The 17,387-nt window shown below is 38.7% G+C and overlaps 1 long non-coding RNA gene across 3 annotated transcripts; it reads right to left on the bottom strand.

Annotated features, from left to right (window-relative positions):
• Positions 1-1,447: 1,447 nt before the first annotated feature.
• On the bottom strand, positions 1,448-14,275 carry LOC111272098 (uncharacterized). Of its 3 annotated transcripts, none has more exons than XR_002687317.2 (7): positions 14,067-14,275; positions 8,058-8,228; positions 7,563-7,631; positions 6,608-6,758; positions 5,914-6,026; positions 4,217-4,302; positions 1,448-3,770 (listed from the first exon to the last, which is right to left on the bottom strand). It is a non-coding gene; the product is annotated as an uncharacterized LOC111272098 (long non-coding RNA). The 3 variants fall into 3 exon arrangements; XR_002687316.2 differs by having other exon boundaries at positions 7,578-7,631; XR_002687318.2 differs by lacking the exons at positions 7,563-7,631; positions 8,058-8,228.
• Positions 14,276-17,387: the final 3,112 nt, after the last annotated feature.

Raw genomic sequence — 17,387 nt, 5'->3', positions numbered from 1 at the left:
CTTCTATGGCGGAAATACAGTTCCACTATGGCCGATCCTTGTACATAGAGTTTGGACTTTACCTGACTATATATATATGTATTAGATAATACTTGAGGTCGAAACGACGTGGCATAATGTTAAGCTGCAGGGGGCTTTGGGAAGTGTAGTTTTATAATATTATGTAATGATATGTACACTAAGACAAAATGGGTTCCGATCATCATACTTGATGATCGAAGTGATATAATTAAGCTGATGCGCTTCATTTGAAAGGGGATAGATTTGAGCAGATCTACTTCAAATAGATGTAGTCCATAAATAGAGACATGGTTCAGCGTTAGTAAAAAAGTCACTGCTTAAGCATAGACTGGTATAATATGGACCATTTATGAGCATAAGCAGATAAATTCCCAATGTCGACAATCAGTGGATAGACACTGAATTGAAAAAAGTGTTGGTAAACGTGTACAAGAGACGTACAAGAGATCAACGGCAATAAGCCTCACTTCAGTTTCCGCGCACGGACCGTGTAAATGCAAAGTCAAAATCTCCCTCATCATCAAGTGATCAAAAAAATCAAGTGGCATTATTTGTTAATATTTCTTTACAAAAACGTAACTCTAAAAATATGCCTAGTCGCCAAGAGTTTGGATCGCGCATTAGTTTAAGCTACACAAGGTTAGCACCTTTTCATACCTTTTTGAGGCCTTTTGTTAGTTCTTCATGGTGATCATTATAAGGAGACACAATAGAATGCTGTTCAATTAAAATCAGTTATCGTGAAAATAATAACAAGCACGATCTGACCAACAGGGCTTAAATAACAGGAACAGTTTTTCTATTACCAATTCGATAAGAAGCATTCACTTCGGTTAAAGCAAGTCAGGATTTTCAGGACAGATCTGCGCGTAGGGGGGTCGATCGCACAAATGCAAAAAGAATAACGTTCTGCTGCATCTAATACCGCGAGACCCACAGGCGTCATAGACATCTGGTTCGAGTTTTGTTTATTTGGAAACCGAAAAACACGCTGGTTAATCCATCGAATTTTAATTAATGTTTCTGTAAAAAAAGGGCTAGAAGAACGAAGCCATCAACGATGATAAACATGTAACCTTAGTCGATGTTAGTACTTTTAAGAACGTTTTATGTATGTAGCATCTCTTTAGTGCTTCAATTATACTGTCTTATTATTAGAATACGCCAAAAGGTTTGTCCATAATCAGAACATCGGTAAGCATTAAATTTAAATAAACCAATATTGTTTCACGGCTTCCTTTCCTGAAAACGGTCGCATGGCCTGTTTGACCAGTAGGCCTCTTGTGGGAAACTCGACTTTTCTCTTACGTGAGACTTTCGTACGTGAATAACATATTTTATCTGGTTTTCATCCACTATTTTTATTAATGCCGTAATCCCAAAGAAACATTTCACTTAGCTATTACCATATAGGCCATTATAAAAACCTTTAGCTCTTCTTAAATGCATTCTTTATCATATGACAAACTCGGTGATGCTCATGGACGTACTTATTAGACCGGTTGCTCAGTGCGCAATATACAATGTGTTCCGCGATTTAAGAATTTTTCAAAACATTATAAAACTATATAAAATCAGTGGTTCTGTCTCAAAGCCAATAAGAAGCACAATTCTTCACCCGACGATAACTTCCCGTTTATGAGAGTAAACATTGCCAATGTCTTATTTCGGAAACGCTACGTATCCCACAACAAAAGGGTGTAGTCGAAACCAAAAATAGTGATAATAAAAATTGCCCGCCGACGACGATGCAAAGTTTAAACCGCAACAGAAGCATTTTGTATCCATCCGTATTGTTTAGTATTTTTGTTGCCGTCGATGATGCTTTTTTGGCAAAAAAACAAGGACAAGCTAGATGAAATGGAACTATAAAAAAATCATCAGGCCTCATAATTTTTGCTGAACTGCCCCATCCGCTCTACCAACTGAGCATACGCTGTGCTGATTTCGTCATGATGACCACCAATTTTACTGACTCTGAGATGGTTGACCATAATCAGTACGATGCCGATGTCGTTTGTTCTTTTTCTTTTCTTTAGCCGTAGGGAAAAAGGGAACTGAGAGCGGATTGCAGATCATTGTTATCAAGTTCCACCACGGATTTTCAGTAGACAGCGAGGACGACACGCGGTGACATCGCTTTGCCGATTTACTTCACTCCATCCCTCTGCTGCCAGCCCTTCCCGGGTGCAGCCGTTACCAGTGAGAAGCAAGAGCAAAACCAGTAGCCATTTGGCATTTTTTATGGCTTTACTGTCTCTTTATATGAGAAAGGAGCCCTGCAAATCGAGGATAGTTAGCTGTCGGTTGTTTCCGCTGAGGCTGAGGATTTTACTGCGCTCTCGCAGGCGGGGAGAAAGCTGTAAACTAGGCGTAACAAATCAACAACAGGTAGCACACGTTGTGGCCAACCAAAAAAGCATATGATGCACTCGGTCACTCACTAAATTTCTCATATACATAAACATACACTATCTCAGACAGATTGAAGGTATTGGCGGGCGAGCTTCCTTCCACCTGTTTAGCATCTAAATTGCCTCCTGTTTTGTCCCTTACCGCCTGTGCGATAGCCTAATCGAACAGAGCAGCACGGCCGGACAGCTGTATCTCGTGGACTCAGCAAGTCTCAACGGTAACGGCAATTTTTTAGAGGAGGAGGTCGTAAAGAAGAGAGAGCTACAGGGATACAAGGACGTACGCCCGCGATATCCTAACGGTTTTTTACCGGCCGGGAAAAATACTTTTTTTAGAAGCTATTAGAGTGTATCGTTAGTGGCCAGTAGATCCTAGTGCGTGCACGACTGACCAGTGCTATCAGCTGGGACGGATGGCTAGTGGAAAGCTGAAATTAAATGCAGAGACGGGGACAAAGTTGTTTGCCCCTCCTGTTGCACAGGCAGATCGTATACGAGGGCAGTGCCTTAGCAACGGTTCTGAGGTGACAAACGCTGTAAAATAATATATATATATATATAGACTTCTACGCTAGTAACAGCAAAAACAACATATTCCTGTTTGTAGCCTGTAGTCAAGTTAAGATGCATTAGGGGATACATTTTTTGTACTCCTTATTAAGCTTATTTTAGGTATAGAAAAACGACAGCTTGTTTGTTCAGTTTACTTTCTATTGAGTTTTGTTTTATACTTATTATTTTGCCATATACTTCATCAAGAAGCTTATATATACTCAATCTTTAAACTTCGAGCTCGGTTTTTCAGTATCACTGCCTGTACACGTGCCTGATTACGTTGTGTTTCGGATATTTATATCATATTGTTCCATTGCAACGAGTTCACCTAAATAAGCCAACTGTACACGTATTTAGAAAGATCCCATTTTCACAGGTTTAAAAACAACATGCTCACAAGGATGCTCCTAACACTGTATGAGGGTCGCAACGATGCGATGATCATAACTGCGGGTGTTACGACCCGACGGCTTGTTAACCAGTTGACCCAGATACTTCACATCTCTCTAAACCCCATACGATCCTATCCTATATCTTTTGTTTTTTCTAACCGGGGTAATAGTCGTTTTTCTATATTATTGCTCCCCCCAAGCATTGCCTGCCCGCATCGTAAATCATATTCCGTCTATGTTCAGGTGTTGTATACCGAGGAGCGCTGTGCGTGTGTATGAACAAGAACAAAACGTCATCCTCTTCTTTCTTCATTTACTCATCATCACTATGGTCGCGTCTTGTTCCCTGTAGTTCGGCTCTTTCTTTTCTCCTAATGCTGCAAGGTAGCTAAAAAGCAAAACAGTACCTTATGGTTTTTCTGTGCAAAGCTTTCTTCTAGTCATCTTTGTTATATTCGAAGCGATAAATATTGGCTTCATGTATTCTTTCGATAAAGGCATTAGCCGACATATACTATTATTGACGTCCGTTGTAAACGCTTACACGTAGGATCACGCATCTGGACACATATAAGAAATTGTCTCAAACAGAAATGACGAATGATTTTCGTTGTCATCCTCTTTATCACATTGTGTGTCACGACATATTGAGAGCATAAAACAGAGCTAAAGGAGAGAAAAACACACAGAGATTAAAGGTAGCCCCCTATTTAGATGATGACGAAACGGGACCTCGCTTTGTGCCGCTTATTGCCGCTGTGCAGCTACTTCAACGAGGCTTTAAAATGGACCAGCACTTTGTAGCTCATTAGACCGAATGACATCTTTACTTACCCAGCAATTGAACAGCCATTATTGTCATCTTACGGACTTTTGCTCGCTTCTCTTACTTTTTCTTGACGCACCTCGCAGTCTGGGCCCTGTCTCAGATTAGCAGAGACATTTAAATATAGAACTTATATAGAAATCAAGCAAGACACGTAAAGGCTATTTTGTTCAATATCTGTTTAAAATTCAGGCCGATCCGACAATGGGGTATCGTAGGCCTCGTATAAAACAAAGCCGAAACAGTTCACTATTTCCTTTTATTTAGGGGATATTCGAAAAGAGACACATGCCTTATAGAATTAGAAGCCTTTGCTGAGCGCGTTCTTTTAACTGATAAGTTAATTTACGCGGATTTCAGATCTATTGAAAACAGAGACTTACCCGAACATCTCGCCGTTTATACCAGCAAACCTTATTTAAGTTAAGACATCGCCGACACTTATACATTTCTAGACTTCGTGTAACATGCTAATTGATTTATGTTTGTTAGAGAGATAGAAAAATATGAGCCATTCCGTTATAACTTGCTACGCGTGTCGCGCGTCGAGAAATTCAGAATCTTCTCATATTGGTCACCTGCATAGCGGTTCCCTCAACATATATGCTTGAAACAGTGTTTCCATTAGTGGCAAATAGGCATTACTAGAAACTTTACTCTTGTTTTCTTCTACTTTAAGATAATTTGTTGATCTACAATCGGATTTGCCGAGTACGCCGCAGCAGCTTCATGATCTTATGCATTAGAAACGATCCATTTTCGTAGGGTTCACATTGTATCTCTGCTTCACTTATCTCATCGTTAGATTAAAATCAAATATGAAAGTCAAACTCTGTTTTCTATTCCGATTCTGCGCAAGGTGTGTACTATATATTGGCTGTTACGCATGTACTTGTGTGCTTAATATATCACAAGGACGGTGCGTCCACACAGATTGTCGTAGTAAGCATGAATATGTATGCTTAGATATATTGTTTTCGGCTGGCGACAACACTGAGGGCTTTGATCAATGAAAAAAATTAAACAAATTACTAGTCGAATCTATACTCAGTACATTCACCTGAAAAGTGTTGTCTGTTATTGCGAAGATCATATGGAGGTAAGACTCGTGAAAGCTACTACTAACGTATACATGACTGGATAGCCATTACCAACATGGACATGGCTGTGTACCCGAAGCATTTAGGTAAAAGGTTCCATTGGGAGTGTTTGATATATGGCCGACAAATGTTCGATTCTGTAAGGCCAATACAGGCCTTTACCGTGACCGGCCTTTTTGCACTCTTTCGCTGAAACAGCACGGCAGCGGTCCACCGAGTGCAATATGACATCTAGCTTATAAAATAGCATATCCATAATAACATTCAAGCAAATCGCAGTAGACGAAACAAGTTGAAAAATAAAAGGAAGTTAACAGATTGCCCGAGAACTTCAATCATCTGATTCGTGTATCTTGTACCTAATGAGGATTGTAACAGTAATTGTTATGAGACTTAATAATTATCTAGTGTCTCTGAACAAGCGAGTTTCGCCCGCGCGCTATATTGCCCCAGACCTCTCGTGTCAGACAAACCTCAACAATAACGCTGGCAGCGGCACACAGTTCACACAAGAGGGAAAGAACTTCAGCACGCGTATTAAATGAGGCATAGGAAAAACTAATTTACTTCGCCATCTTTATTGGTACTATAATTAGTGTTCTTACCATTATCCGTCATCAATGGTGGATTCGATTTTTGTCCATAAAAGCTGTCACGTACCGCTTTTCGTGTCGGTGCGAACGGTTGGGTTCGGCTTTTGGGCAAAGAGGTAGTTAATCTATAAAATAAGTTAAAAATGAAGTACACCTAATATTATTAAGTAAACCAAACTTGGTACTTAACAATAAGGAAAAAGCGTGCTGTATGTCGCCGTTACTCTATCTATCCGTATATAAATATAGAATACCAGAAGAATGTTAATAATATTGTTATAGTCAATCGTGTTACATGTTAGGGGCGTATGGCTTATATAATTTGGAATAATAAAAACAAAGAATCAAAGGAACAGTGAAAATGTATGTACATATTTAATTAAATATTATACGAGTATAAGATAAGGTATAGACGCGTGCCAAATACATTATAGTATAAATTCAATTTATGTATTCATTATGTATGAATCATAATAACGTTTTGTGCTGTGCTATGAACCGTTGAAAATTTTAGCCAATGGAAAACTCTAATTGTGCTTGCTTCGATGTAAAAATTTATGAGGAATAAGGTACTCCTTCAATGTTTCATATTAGAAATGAAGGATCGAATAAAGAAATGAAAAAAGAAGGCTACATATATATTGTGCTTAAAAATGGAGAGGTATTCAGCAAAAACGCTTGTTAGCATTACATTATAACCACTTACGATTGGTTTCTTGTTCAAGAGTAAGCTTGAGTTGTTATCTGCCTTCATTGGATTCATTGAATGAGAATTTGTCATGTGACGCTCCTGCACTGAATCTATCCTCCGTGAGCTAGCCAACGACCAGCATGACCATGGCGACGGATATTTTGGCCTATTGAAGGTTATAAAAATGCAAAGAACTTTGAAAAGAAACAATCTTTTTTTTTGAAGGGCGAAATTCCATATGTTGCTTGTGTGGGCATCATAGTAGACATAATACGGGCAAGGGACGCGCGCTGATGATTTGTACGCCATTTCTCGTGTGACATTGATTGCAATGGAATCGATGGCAGACGCTACGGCAAGGACACAAAATTATAAAAAAGGCAAGAGCAAAACGTCGAGAACAACCACCCGCTAGCTGGCGATAGGGTGCAGGAGATAGCTAGGAAGCCGAACTCGATGCCCCATATCACATATATTGATAGTACGCTATCGATATCTCGGCGATTAGCCACGCGTCGTTCTCGCTGTCGGAGAGCTAAGTTACAACAGAGGCACGAACTGCGGTGCGTGCCTGGCATGTTCAAGATAATAACCAACAGCGAGATGAATACAGGAAACAAATGGCAGAGATGAGATCAAGGCCGACAGACTTGACGGGTATGTGGTCATCTTGAGTTGCATTATATTATATGTGTAAAATAATAGAAGTCATACAGATCCATATAAATATATAGCGAAAATGAGCAATCGAGAAAAGAATACACACATACAAGCACACGTGCTCATCAACAGAGACAGGCTCAATGAAGGAACGCAAGGTAAAGGCGGTTTAGCTTATTGTGAAACTGTTTTGCGTATATGTACTGCACGAATGGTTATCGAAATAAACAAGTTTATTTGTTATACAAACACAACTGTTTTTATTTAAGTAGGACACTTGGCACAGTTTATTAGATGCGAGGAACCTTACTTTTTTTAGACTAACCTCTGTGCGATTAATATTCATTGTACGAATAAGCGGGAAGGGGCAGGACAAGCACTGTAAGGTCAGACAACATTGTGGTAAGTGAATCTGAACTATGAAATGAACCTGAACGTGAATTAACTGAACTATTTATACTTCAGGCAATTATAAGCTCACGTAGGTGTAGCAAAGGCGAACGTTTTCAAAGGCTCCAAGTAGTGCAATATTTCACTGACGTTTCGGTAGATAATATATTACCAAACAAAGGCAGTATTTGCGTAAAAGTGAACTTGTCAGTTCTTTACTAACTTCATAACTCTGCACCTGAGAGCCATCGAGCTAAGTTTCTTCTAGGACATCCATGAAGTTACATTTGTTTATGAACATACAGAATACTTGAACTATTGCAAATCAAAATAGATACTGAGTATAATTTACGCAAGATTTTCCACAGGAATTAATTAAAATATCCAGAGAATGAATTTCAGGCCGCCTGCTTACCTAAGCAGACTGCTCGCAGCACCTCGAACTCGTCGCATCCGCCGTTTCGGCGTCTTGGGAAACTAACGTCGGGAAGTTAGAGTAAATGACGAATTTGTAGTGTTATCGTCAATCGCACAATTACGCTTAGCGGACAGAGGGGCTCTAGCCACAGCCGCTTTGATTCAGGGGCTGCAAACAGATTCAGCAGGTAGATAATCTACATCCTCTCAAAAAGGAACCCCCATCGACCTTACCTTTTAATTTGGAGGAAGCGCGTTGTATAGAGCCAGCTGTAAGAGAATTGCTACACACTGAGCTTTGCCATATATGTTTGTCGTACTTTCACTTAACTGTAGCCTTAAAAAAATAACACGTACAACACGCGATTGCTGTGAAGAAATGAATATAGAAAATGCTTGCACAAAAAGGATTCGATTGTCAAGATATTACAGGTAAAGTTTCTATAAACCAAAACTTTATATCCGTAAGAAGGTAGTCGTCTACTATAACCGGAATCCATAGGTACGGGTCGACTTCTCCAAAAGCAAAATAATAAAAGCTGATATTAAATTAACTCGTCGCAGAGTTTCGCTTGACGCTTTATGTAAACAACGATATACTGCCTACGCATACTATGTTTTTATGTCACAGTCAATGAGCTGTTGGCTAGGGTAGTTTTCTCAACAGTCTTTTATAAAACATATGTAAATTATAATTCACAAGGGACGCTCAACGGACTCAAAGAGAATTTATAATATATAGCTATTAAGCATAAACGCCACACTTTTCCATTTATTCCAGGCAGGTGTTACGATGAGGTAGGCTCCCTGCAAGTTTCAACTGAAAACCTGAGCACCTAGATGGCTCTTGTAGTGCCCTAATTGAGGATCTACACTGCAGACCCCCCAGTGTATCACACACCAACTAAAATGAACTTTCCGAAGATACTGAAAAAAAAAAAGGAAAGAAAGAAGAACATAGCGGAAGTAGTAGGTTTGTATTTAAAATAAGACTGAGGAGATTAGTCGGTACACTATATCTTCAAGCTCTCACCGAGATTGAAAGCTTCCGCGGTTACCCCAAAATCGATGGTCGAAATTACGTTCTTAAACTGAAAGAAGATTTCCATGAGAAGTGGAAGGTTCACGGAGAATATTTTATTGAGACGGCCGGAAAATTTATAATTCAATTTTTATTATGAATAGCTATTGTTTTCGAGCAGAAAGTACATATTGCCAGTTGGTTTGTATTTATTTTGGAGCTAGATGGCCACATCAATGTACAGAATCAACCACTCGTAATTCCTAATGCTTTTCTCTTCTTCTATGGTATACTAGAAAATTTTATAAAAATTAGCTTTACGTAATAAACAAATTTTGAAGCAAATCGTTCCAGATGGAACCTGGTCGTTTGTTTAAAAGGTAAAAGTAGTAGATTAACAAACACAAAAGCATGCTTCTTGATTGTTTGTTCCTGCTATGGTTTTAAGGTGGCTATCTAGAAACTATTCGTTCAGGGATATTAACATTTACACAGGATTGACTTGTCTTCTTTTTTATTAAACGTTCAGCCTTTGCTAAGGACTAACTATAGGAAACTCCTATCCGCATGAAAATAATGTTGGTAGCTCGATTTTAGAATATACATAATTCGAGAGCTCGGCATAATGGGCCTAACCAACGATATGTTATTTTCCTATTATCAGGTACCTAGCAAGATGAGTTATCGTACATTTCGCGTAAGCAAGCTGTTATCAGTTAAATCCTTCAGTGAAACAGTTAGACGGGTAGATATTTAATATATACTATAAGTTAAACATAGAAAATGAACTTGTTACTAGAAGAATGCGTATCAATTTGGTAGACTAAGTTTAAATCTGTGGGTGATCAAAAAATCTTTGCGGTTAGGCCGTGCAGAACTCAGGTAACTGTATAATGCAAATTAGGCAATCTGCCAAATCAAACACCTGTGTGCAGAGATAATATTAAACGTAAATCGGAAAAAATAAACAGAAGGTGCTTTCTGCAAATGTCCTGATATGACACTTTTGATCCGAGACGAATTTGCGGAAACGAACGTGGTGGGAAAAAGCTGATTAGACAATCGAGATGAAGCCACCAAACGAAAGCACGTTCTGCACTGCTGCTTTGAGGATTAAAATTTAAAAGCTGATTTAAATCTATCGGTTTTTTTTTTTAAATATACATAAATATAGAGTAATATGTTCACGGTCAAATCGTATGACTATGATTAATATTCGCTTTATCTGCTGTCCTAGTAGAAGTTTACCAAGAGGTTTCTAAAAATGCACTATGTTATCGGAACATTCTTTGCTCGTCTTCTTAGCGTCCTTATTCTGGACAAAACGGTACGTATACAGTTGCGCTCTGTCTACTTCTTCGATTGATTTACTACGATTATAGCTGACCTATTGCGTAGGTTTGCGTATATAATGCCCAAGTACCTTACAGAAGGTCGTAAATTACCTTGCTCTAGCTCACAGCAAACGAAAAATAGGCAAACATTTTGCCCTCATCCATTTCGCTTAAAGGTGTGTAAATTGAAAAACACCAAACTGGCCTGCCCTAGTGTTGGACACCCAAAAAAAGATCATCGATAGTTTCAACGGCACACTCACGAAGCCCTATGAAGTTAGCTTCGAAAGCGATTTGCAGAAGCGCGATTTTTGATCAAATGCCACATCCGTTTATCTAAATTTATGGGATAATAAATTAACTCAATAGGAGGCCTCCGATTTGTAATCCTATATGGAAAACACTATCGTCAGAATTGTCTTTAATGTAGTTGAATGCACTTATTTATTCCCAGGTGCAATTTGCCTATACATACACTAACTAATATAAATACCTGAATACTTTGTCGTTTAATATTTAAAATTAATATTATTATAGAGCTATTTATTCTAAACCTAATATATATATATATATATATTAAGCAAATTATACATTGTAGTATACTGAATGCTGATATAGACATATTTCTGTTCGCACATGTTTTCGTTCGCCCTTCATCTAACAAAAACTTGCGAGACAAGTTGAAGCTGGCAACATGGGGTTATTGAGAGAAACGTATTTTAGGTAACGCACAAAAAAATCACTAAAAATATAATTAATGGTTTTGCGTTCAATAACTTTAATGCATTTATTGTATCATCAGTGCAGCTTATTTTATTGATTTCAGTTTTAGTATACATTTACAAGCTAGACTATAAAAGAATCGTGCCTATATAGTAAAAAAAAGTACATCCGGAGCATTTGCAGAGAAAAGGTCACATGAATGACTTTCGAAACTTCGAAAAATCACTGAACGTTAATTAAAAGATCAAACCGGTAGCCTTATCAATCTCCGAATGAGACAGTACGAGTTTCACCTCCACCATACGTAAGGCTTTTCTCGGAGACAACATTTCTGTCCCTCACAAAATAGAAGCTAGGGAAGCCCACGATAATTTACGTTCAAATATATGGTCCTCACACATAATATTTGCAGAGCTAGCAATTTAATATGAATCTGAAACTCTTTACCAAGAATAATCTGTCTTGCTAACGGTCAGTTTAAGGCCGTTAGACGAGAGTTGGCACATAGTCTTTTTAGTTACTCATAGCAGCCCTAAATCCAATTTGAATATACTGTTTCGTAAGAGGTACTCAGGGTCCTTCCGTTGACTTATGCAAAAGTTAAATATTCGATTTTTTTTTCATCACATATGAATGCAAGTACTATGCCTTCTTGTTCGCCGAAGCCGGCAAAACAGAGAAAATTTAATGAAATTATATAAATTAGCAGGCATAAGGAATTACGTAGGACATTTTTGTAATGTGTCTCTGTTTTTATTTATAGTAGCCCGCAACGTGTTTATTGGTAGTTTTCCGTTTATTAGGCGATGTGCTTCACTTCGCTCACTACCGTCGACCGAAATACGGTTTTGTTGTTGCTGCTGCTGCTGCTGCTGCTGCTGTTGTAGAGACTTATTTCACAGTTTGACTTCAGAACGAAGCAAAAAAAGAAGAATAATCATCATAGACATTTAGGACAATATAAGAGGAGCAAACGTGAATCACAGGAAAATTGAACCAGTGGATTTTGATTTCTGTGGATGTCTTCTTTGTAAATCTCAGTGTTGGCGCAATAATAAATTGTAATGTTGACGTTTGATGATTTTACAAGGCAGCCCGTTAGGACGACTCTTCAGGCACGTTTACCGTTAACGTGGTAAGACTAATGTCGTCCTTTTCGTAAACACTATTACAACCAGATTGTCTATTCGCGCTAAGTACACGGACCACATTTTCAAACCCTTCAGAATCCTAGTTATGAGTGAGCGCAGATACATTCGAGTTTTAAAATTTAACGAAGATTATGTATTTCAAGCAGAAAAAATTAGTACGTATGAAATAGGTGATGCTGTTTTCCACTAGGCAAATGGACCCTGCATCTCAAATGGACAAAGAAGGGCTAGGATTGTTTCTTGAACTAGATGATTTTTTATATTGCACTTCAGAGGTTTATTACTGCAATCGGAGACGGCGGCTGTATATAAATGTTATTCAGGGCATAGAATGCACCGAAGTCCAAATTCATTATGTTTAAGTACTTTGGTACGGATCTGAGAATCACGCGCACACATTGCCATTTGTATACGTGCAAGAGATAAGCCTGAAAAAGTTGGCCTTATGACACGAGACAATATAAATTATAAGAATTACGAAAAAGGTGTGCCTACAGCTCCCTCCCAGAAGTTCTTTCAAGGAGCTGGTATAATAGATAGGGAAGGCCTTCATAAATTATAAATGCCAGCCTATCACGTCACCTTACTATAGGTAGGTCGATTGCTGCTCAAGGCTGCCGAAACTCTCAGCTAAATAGTCCTCGGTAGAATCTCGTAGCGATATAATTGTGTCGTAACAACATCTTGATAACTACAACCGCATTGTTGTCTTGTTTCGATATTAAACTTATTTCTAGCACGCTGTGTATCAAATTGAACAGTAGGAAGCTGCACACAGCAAATCGAGAATGCAGAAAAACTTGTTTCTTCATGATGATTCTGCTTGAGCAACGTTCTAAGAATCATTGTGACATAAACTTATGAGTTAAGCCTGATCGTCTCGAATTAGCGATTTCGTATCGCTTATATAAGCTGTCGCAAGAAACAAGCCAGGGCTCGACTGAAAATTACATCGAACATAAGCTTCCCTAGGGTCAGGTGCCCTGCATTACTAGCAATGTCTGTTAAAATTACCTAGCCTGGCCAACTCCGTTAGACTCACTTTGGATCTCATCAAATGTTCTACCGACCTGCGATTGAATAATAGAGTTTATGGCTTTTAGTTAGTACGACTTTGATATGGAGCGCAGAGTGAAAGTTATTACTTTGTTTACTAGCATAGATGTTAACCCATTCTTGAATGATAACAGCCAAGACCAACCCGAGCTTAACTGGGGTACACTTTCACGATGACCTTACCCCCATGCCTATGGTTACAAATGTTGTATAGGGATATGCTTACGTGAGAGGAATGGCACGCAGTAACGTTGCAACATAGAAAGCTTTATAGTGCACCATGGAAGAACCATTGGTACTTTTTATAAGTGTCAAAACCACTAACGTTATCGATAACTTTTTACGAGTCGATTTTGCTTGTCACAGACGGCTGACTTGTAGCTGTCTGCGACAAAATAAACAAATAAATAGACAAAATAACGGCTAGCGATCGATTCCATAGCCCTATAGCTTCTGCTTTCTACTGAAACGCTTCGAGCTGCCCTATATGTCCCATAGGTCTGCTTGGGTTCCCCTGCATAAAGGGGACCTTTCCTATCTAAAAGAAAATGGTTAGAAAAGGGGCCAGAAATACCAAAGCTAAAACAAAGTCAAAATCAAGGTTCGAAAGTCCGCCTACTTCGGGCAGCAGTGGCACTCGTAGTAGCAGCGTGGTGAAGATTGCGCTTTGAACTCGAATGGGGAAAAAAAGATTTTTTGCATTCAGCAAAAGCCACGCTTACCTAATTGAACTAGACTTGCAACACGTAGCACACTTGGCGGTTTTATAACATCGAACCGTTATCAAGTCAGGCGGAAGCCCGGTGCCTTGGCGCCTGAACGCGACGGAATCATACTTCGGGGGGCTACTGCTTTTGCTACTGATGCGGTTGAAGCTTCTACTCTTACAAACTGATCCTCGTAGACAACGAACTGTGAACTAAACGCGAAAACTAACGAGGAAAGAGAAGAGAAGCTGCTATTTAGCTAGCTCAATGTTTACACGGCTGCCGATACGATGATATGCTTACCTTTTCGGGAAAGAAGAAGCTGTCGTAAATCGTCCCTTTGAACGCCAATACCAGACATATCGGGTATTTTATCTAAAACGAGGAATACGCTTCCTTAAAACGCATGAAAAATGTGGCTATTTACAAATACAATAGCTACTGCAAGGAATGATATTGTCAAACTCAAAATAAGAGATACCTAACTGTATATACCCATATATTGCATTGTGTAGGACACTTTACCAGTGCGATATCGGTCACAACTAGGCATCGGCAGACAGCGTTCCGTATGGGCAAAACGTACAACTCTTTTCATACTGGTAATCTACGAGGATAAAGAAACAGGTTTGCAATCACATGTGCTTGAATCACATTGGCCGTGTTCCGTCTTTGGGCCAGGACAGTCTCGTAAACTGCTGGAAGTTGTATAAGGGTCACATGATAACAAACAGGATAACAGGTCCTTCAAACTCAAAAACAGGATGAAATACAGCCTTTCAAGCGGGTATATAAATACTCCTGTTATATTATATATAGTATAAAGTGAATGTAATATGTGCGAGTGTATTGAGAAACATCTGCAATTTCGTTGACTTTTTTCTGCCACATTCTACATCCACGGATTTGTCATCGAGAGAGCAGCTCATAATATTTCTGCATCGGTTGCCAGCAGCCCCTACTTTGTCAGTTAGCGGGTCGTCACTCGGTTCCCATTGGGGCTTTTTCGAGCAGCCTGGTCGAACGACGACCGTTCCAACCTCAAGGCCCTATAATTAGCTTATAGGCTTAATTCAGGTAACGTACATCCTAGATTGCATTTGTATTTCTAACAGTAATGGCGTAACGATACAAGAAAGGTCAGTGCGTCTTTTGATCAGCAGCCTAGCAGGTGAAAAAGAGAAGAACATATATTTTAGAAAGTTACCAATAGAATAATTGGTTTTGTTACCAGCCATTGAGGCCGTCGGCCTAAACATCAAGTTGCAACTTTTATAGCCGTTGCTGTACTAATATTTATGCGTTACATAATAACTGTATAAGATTATTAAAACGATTTATATTATTATCGCAATTAGTAATATCGGCAAATGAAGTAAAATCTCTGTAAGCTTTCCACGTAGTAATACAATATCAAATTGTCAAAAAAACAGTTTGGGTTTTTGACAGACCCAACCTGGGATGCCAGTCGTATTCAGTGAACTATAACATTCGTGTACACCTTGTGTTCATTCGAATCTGAATCAATTAAAATATCATTCTAGTTTTGGAAATCGACGTGTTAAGAGCGCCCAATACGTCTTATTGCGTTGGCAGCTTTTGTCTAGTGTAAATGTGGGTGCTAATGGGCAATGCTGCCATCAAATGAACGAAAAGCCATTGGTCTTCATGAAGTTAAACTTTAGAACATTCAGATCTTTGGAGGTACAACTATGAAATCCTTCGCCTTCAGCTAACGACGTTTCACTACACGAGATGGTCTTGAAATTATTGTGAGCTTCAACCTGAAGTCTCAGGTATTAGGAACAACATATTAAGTTCTTTTTCGCAGAGTACGCCCTCAAGATGATTCTTCAAACACTATCAACTCTAAGGCGTAGACAGATGTAAACATAGGCTATCACATATACACTTTCAGGGCTTTATTGGTTATCAGTCGAATTAAGCCTGGTTTAGACCTAACTCTTCCATACTTTTGCCTCCTATATTAAATAATTTTAGAGCAGCTAGGCAACTGAAAAATTAAAAAATAAATTATCACGGTCAATATTCAGTGGTCGTTTCTGGTCAAATAGCGTGCCCCGAATTTTTTTTTACTGCGAGCTGAACTAAGAACAACTTCTCCAAAAGACAGCCTTATAGACTGCAATCATCCACTGAATTGGCTAGGAGCTGATTATACCTAAGATTTAGTAATATTTTTGAAAGTTATTGGCCAGTACGTTATAGACTACTAAAATCTCATCGTTCATGAATGTGTGAAATTAGATAATTAAATAAATAATTAAATACTTAATACATGGGACTAGACTGATGACACAGATGACTTTATAATATATCTCAACAAATAGTGATTAAGCTACCCAGGTAATAGGATATAGCACGAAATAGTTTTTGCAAGGATTTCAAGTAAGCAATTTTAAACCGCAATTGGATAGCGTCCGATACAGTATACACAATGTCTAATGTTTCTCACGGTCAAGCTTGCTACGTGTTCGCAGGTTAAAACATGCAAGGTGCTCAAAATAATTACAAAAGACATGGTAAATTAATCTTTCCTGAAATAAATTTGTATATTTCGAAAAAACTGTACAAGGTGGCGCTCAAGTCGCGCTCAATTTGCCTTGCTAAAGACGTGCGGTTTTTTTCAAAAACGTCTCTCTTATCCGATCTAAAGGCAATGCTAGAAAAAAACACTTTTTATAGTTCGGTTATTCACTGGTACAACCAGCATTAAACCATATTGATCTAATATTATAATAATCCAATCAGTGAGCAGGAGTAAAGTTTACTGACTACTATGAGTTCAAAACATTTGCGCTTATCGCTTTGTAAATACACACCAAGTTATCTTCAACATTCAACATAAGTGAAGGTGCGGGAGTTTCGTCTACCCAATTTGTTAGGACGTTTAAATAAACGAATACGCCTACGATTTCCTGTCACTTCTGGGAGTTAACTTTAACTTTAATGACGTGGGCAAATGTTTGGACAACTGGCAAAAAGTCTGATGACTACTTGCAGAAATTATCGTCTTGATGACTTAAGTGCTTTCTCATTTCTTAGAGTGTGGGCAAACAAGCCGACATCGGTTTTTATGTTACGCACATGCGTATATAGTGACAAATTCTCTTCATTCACTAGGATTCTTTGCGACCGCGTATATCTGTTTGACTAACGTCGTCACAGTAGGGAGTATCATGCTAGCAAATAAACAATTAATACATAGTGACCTTGCGCTTTAAAAACTTGTGGACCATCGTGTGCGTGAGCTGACGTGGAAACGATTCTAGTATTTACTAGGCTACCATGAAGACACGGGGGCCTCGCTGTTTC

Source organism: Varroa jacobsoni, unplaced genomic scaffold (genome assembly GCF_002532875.2).
Source record: "Varroa jacobsoni isolate VJ856 unplaced genomic scaffold, vjacob_1.0 contig01613, whole genome shotgun sequence".
Lineage (NCBI taxonomy): Eukaryota > Metazoa > Arthropoda > Arachnida > Mesostigmata > Varroidae > Varroa > Varroa jacobsoni.
This window is presented reverse-complemented; position numbering and strand designations above follow the sequence as displayed.